The sequence below is a fragment of the Lolium perenne genome, chromosome 7, assembly GCF_019359855.2.
Source record: "Lolium perenne isolate Kyuss_39 chromosome 7, Kyuss_2.0, whole genome shotgun sequence".
In the NCBI taxonomy this organism is placed as follows: domain Eukaryota; kingdom Viridiplantae; phylum Streptophyta; class Magnoliopsida; order Poales; family Poaceae; genus Lolium; species Lolium perenne.
In genome coordinates, this window is record NC_067250.2 from 318,744,433 (window position 1) to 318,750,432 (window position 6,000).

Below are 6,000 nucleotides of genomic sequence, written 5' to 3' on the forward strand. Positions count from 1 at the left end.
TTCAAATTATATCGGTGAGAGTAATGCTAAGATAAACATTTGTTCAACTACAACATTTAACCATAAATAATTAGCAATACAACGTCTTACCATAAATACAACTACAAGGACAAACATTTGTTCAATTACATGGTTTATCATGGTTGGAGATTTTAGGAGTCCGTCCAAGCTAGTCAATCCAATGGTGGAAAACATAGGAGTACTGAAAAGTATTGGCAATATTCATATATTTTTCATTACTATAAGGGTAGTTAGGTAATTTTGATTTCACATGCCCATGTGTCACTCTCTCCCTCGTCTCTCTATAAATTCACTGGGGCATTTTATAATTTGCCACACTTTTCTTTACACCTTTATTATTTGCCACACAACCACCACTTATCATATCACTGACATGTGGTGGCCACGTGGCAAATAATAGTGAATCAGAGAAAAGTGAGCCAAATTATAAAATTTCCACACTTCAACAACCCATCAGCGTTGCCATGGAGGCAACCGCCGCCCTGTCTGAAAGGACACGGATGTCGCCTAGAGGGGGGGTGAATAGGCGGTTTAAAACTTTTACGAGATGGGCTTAACAAATGCGGAATAAAACTAGCGTTTACTTTGTCAAGTCCAAAGCCTATAAACTATGGTTCACCTATGTGCACCAACAACTTATTCTAAGCAAAGGTTCACCTATGTGCACCAACAACTTATGCTAAGCAATACAAGCAAGTATGTGATAGCAAGATATATATAACTTCAAGCACGATGGCTATCACAAGGTAAAGTGCATAAGTAAAGAGCTCGGGTATAGAGATAACCGAGGCACGCGGGAGACGATGATTTATCCCGGAGTTCACACTCTTGCGAGTGCTAATCTCCGGTGGAGAGGTGCGGTGGCTTAGTGCTCCCGAACGCCACAAGAGGCTCACCTTGAGGTGTGGTTGCTCGATGCACACCAACGCCACAAAGGCCTCACCCCAAGATGCGGTACTCACACCACACACCGAACGCCACGAAGGCGCCTCACCTAAATCTCCGGTGACCCTCGCCACAAAGGCCTAGGTCACGGTTCCACTAAGGGATTTCCTTCGAGGCGGAAACCGGGCCTTACACAAAGGTTGGGGCACACATCCACAACTTAATTGGAGGCTCCCAACAAATCACCACAAAGGTCTAGAATCCGTCTAGGGTTCCAAGAACCCAAGAGTAACAACCTTCTTCCTTTCACCTCCACGAATCACCGTGGAGAACTCAAACCGATGCACCAAATGCAATGGCAAGAACACCACAAAGATGCTCAAGTCCTTCTCTCTCAAATTCCAACAAAGCTACAAAAGCTATTGGGGGAATAAGAGAGGAAGAACAAAGAGGAGAACACAAAATTCTCCAAGATCTAGATCTAGTGGATTCCCCTCACAAAGAGAGGGATTTGATTGGTAGGAATGTAGATCTAGATCTCCTCTTCCTTTTCCTTCAAAAAGATTCAAGAAGCATAGGAGGAGTAGAGGGAAAGGGAAGCTCTCAAGGTCAAAAATGGTGGAGAGCACAAAGGGGAAGAGATAGCTGCCCAAGGAGGAAGAAGGGGGGCTTAAATACCCCCTCCCATCGAAATATGACCGTTTGGGTGTGCTTAGGCCGGATTTTCCGGGCCGGATATTTGCAAAATATCCGGGCCCCAAAAAATGGCTAAGGACATGAGAAAACTGCTCTCAGTAAGGGGGCCGGATATTTGGCCGGATTTTCCCAAAAACCGGATTTTTCGGGGGGGCCGGATTATCCGCCCCAAACTTGGGCCGGAATATCCGCCCCCCTGAAAACTGCAGAAACACCAAAACGAGAATGATCATAACTTGAGCATCCGGACTCCGATTTTGATGATCTTGGGCTTGTTTCGAAGCTAGTAACAAGCTCTACAAGATCATGCAGGGAACCATCATAGTCCAGCAAGGTAGGATATAAATAAATGAAGAAAGGTTTGACCTATCTAAAAAAGACATACCGGTAAAACTTTCAACCTTGAAAATGCAACAAGTGATCTATGCAAAATCCATTTTCGATGAACTAGAGCTTGTCATGAGAATACGCACAAGCTCTAAAACATCACATGGATAAGATCCAAATAACAACCAAGAAAGATGATGCAAGGATGCCAAAGGTTTGAGCTCTCTCCGAACGATACGATCGAGTTACTCACTCGAGAGCCCTCTTGATAGTACGGCAACTAAACTATAAACCGGTCTCCAACTACACTATGAGACCGGTGAGAAAGAAACCCTATCAAGAGCAAACCTTATACTTGCGCATTCCACTTGAGCTCGATGACGACGATCTTGACCTCAACAAGATGAAACGCCTTTCTTGCTTGTGCTTGCTTGACGAAGTCTTGTGGATTGCTCCCCCATAATCCACCATGGGAGAGCTACTTCTTCGGCGCATCTTCACATAACCATGACCACCATGTGGATTGCTCCCCCATAGTCCACCATGGGAGAGCTTCTTCTTCGGCGCATCTTCACATATCCATGATCACCATATGGATGGCAAGACTCAAGCAAAGGATCTCTTCGAGATGGCTCATCTTGAACTTGCACATCACTTCTCCATGGCAAGCTTCAAGCTTATGAACTCTTCGAGTTGGCTCATCTTGAACTTGCACTTCATTTCTTCATTCTTCATCATGTTGATGTCTTGAAGTAACTTGAGGGCTCACTTCATCTTCATCTTCATCTTCAAGACATACTTGACACTTGATATCCTTCATCAATTTCTTCTTATTGCAACCTTGAAGCCAACATATGGTTCAAGAATTGCCTATGGACAACTCCTACAAATATAACTCAATGCAAACATTAGTCCATAGGGATTGTCATTAATTAACAAAACCACACATGGGGGCTCCATGCACTTTCAATCTCCCCCATTTTGGTAATTGATGACAATCTCTTTGAGAGGGTTTATATAAGGAATTGAAGTAGCAAGCAAGTTGAATATATAGAGCAAACTCCCCCATAATATATGCGTGTGTGAATGATCTTGACTTTCATTGCATATATTGGCATTGAAAGCCTAGTGGAGTTTCCTGTAACTATTCAACTATGCAAAGCAACAAGATGCAATGCAATAAAGGCACATGCTTAAGCACAAAGCAAAGACATAACCAAATTCCCTTAAACCCTCCAAACTTCTCCCCCATTGGCACCAATTGCCGAAATGGGTGAAAAATTTAGAAGGTCAATATAGTGAGAGTTCCTCCATAGCGTGTGCATTTCTCATAATTTGAGTGGAATCAAATGCACGTATCCAATGACGAATATTCAGAAGGAATCACACTATAGATAGGATCAAAGATTGCAAAAAGATAACAAAGTCTAGAAGCTTCAACAAATGAAGCAAGCAACCAAATGAACCACAAAGAAGATACCAAAAGAAAGATAGATATTATGATAAGATCAAGAAGATTACTCTAAATAATATGAGGAAGCTCCCCAAGGTTTGTGCACAAAACTAGACAATTTGCATTGAAGTATAAAGTGCACAAACATGGAATCATCACTCCCATAATATCATTCAAAACAAAAGATACCAAGTGAATCAAACTCTAATGATCACCACAAAATAGTGCCTTAAATAGAATGAGGAAGCTCCCCAAGGTACATGCATAAATTAAAATGTTGCATTTGAATACAATATGCATAACATGGAATCCTTACTCCCTCATTACCATTTAAAACACAAACATTTGCAATAGATCATAGATAGAAAATTAAGCTTAACACTTGTAACAAACAAATGGTTGAGCAACAAGTAAGAGGCACCATAATGAAAGGCTCAACCAAGAGGATATGTGAAAGGCATGATAAAGCATATTATAAGACTATTACAAGGATGAGCAAAAAGCATCATCATAGTGTTCAATGAATTATATTGCTTAGCATGACCAATCAACATGCAACAAATAAATAAGATATCAAATGGAGATGTATCATCTCTTATGTGTATAAGTTTCTCTAAGTGAGAAATATCACAAAGATATTTATCCACAAAGAAACATGCACACACAAAATGGATACGCAAGAAATATAGTATGATATCCCAAAAAGAAGTCATGCAGTTTACCAATAAGAATTTTTGCTTAATAGCATGGCCAAAGGCTCAATTTTATCTTATTGTACATTCATGAACTTAAACCACAAACATCTAAAATACATCACAAATATCAACAAGGGATAGAAGATAGTTGGGATGCATTTAGAAAGGCAACAAGTATCACAAACGAGGATACCAAAAGAAATAACTAAATTTGCACTTTCATCTATATTACACACGTGAGAGCCTTGAGGAATTGATATGAAATAAAATTGCTAGATAGGCATAGATGGGATGGGTGAATCATGAGCATGATTTTATATACTTCCCAACATATGTACTCATCTCAAATTACTCACATTCGCAATAAAGAGGTTTCGTTAAGACTTTAGCAAGAAGCACAACATTTGCAAATCAAGAGATTCATGCCAAGATGCAACCACATGGTTGGATGCTAGAAAAATATGCATGAGAAGATACTTGTTACCGAGATAGCATTGGTGTGGATGTAGTAGATATGTGTTCGTTGACCATCCTAGCTTGCCTCAAGTTACCATTGAGTCACCACTTCTCCCCAAGAGTGAGACAAGCATCCAATGCATATCCATTGTACCTAACACAAAGGTAAGTACAAAAAGGTCCCCAAACTAATTGGGTCCGAAGTAGTTAGACACACTACAACATATATGACGAACTCCACAATACTATGTGCATATAGATATGCAATTGAATTTCATGCACATCTTAGCCAAATTAGGATTTGATGGAGTTTACCCTATATATTGGATCAAAGAAAGTAACACATGCCATAAGATATACATATATTAAATATGCATGCACAATACTTTCAAGAACCAAAGGAAAAAATACCAAATAAATCAAGAGACAATGGTTGTCCAACTTATATCAAAGAATCAAATCAACACAAGATTGACTCCAAAGACTTATCTCATTATAAGAAGCTAATTAAACCTAAACACAAAGGAATGAGATAACCAACTCCCAAGAGAGAAAGGTTCCAACAAATAAACCAAACCCTCGAAACTTTTTACGATGGCATAAAGTACCAAAAAAGAAAATTTATGTCTCCCAAAACCAATTTTTTTTGATAATGATCAAGAGATGTTAAGCAATCTAACAAATATAGGAGAGCTCCCCCAAGATTAGTGCATTATCTAGGATTTTTCATATGAATACAAAATGCACGAAACTAGGATCATCACGCTACCTATATCTACTAAAATGCTAAGAAAGTTTGAATAGTCAAATTAGATCCATAAGATGCAAGGAAGACACATGGGAGTCAAAGCAAAACAAATTCATGGCAATAAATAGGGCAATTTGAACAGAAGAGCCAATGTTGATATGATCAATAAATATCTACCTCATAATTTATTACCACTTGTCCTAGGACAAGAGATATTAGGAAATATTTCCCGGTGGTAGTTTGTAAGTATACATAAGATCATATTTACAACAAATAAAGCATATGGTAAAAGATAAGAGTTAACCATCTTGCAAAGATAGTTTCTTGATAGCTTCATTTAGTCATACCAACATGCAAAACAATTAATAGTATTCATACCAACATGCAAAGCAATTAATAGTATTCATACCAACATGCAAAGCAATTAATCGTATTCATACCAACATGCAAAGCAATTAATAGTATTCATACCAACATGCAAAGAAATTAATAGTATGACTTGAAGCATATGGTTTTCCAAAAATGTATTGAGGGACACATTGTGAAAAACCATGCCAAGAAAAACTTTCACAAATAAGATCCACAAAGATATTAGCAATGAAGCCATTTAAGCAAATTGGAACTTGTTTGAGAAAACATGTCACATATGAGAGACAATTTACAATATCAATTCTATGTGACACAACCTCAAATGTTCACATTTCCTAGGCTTGTAATAT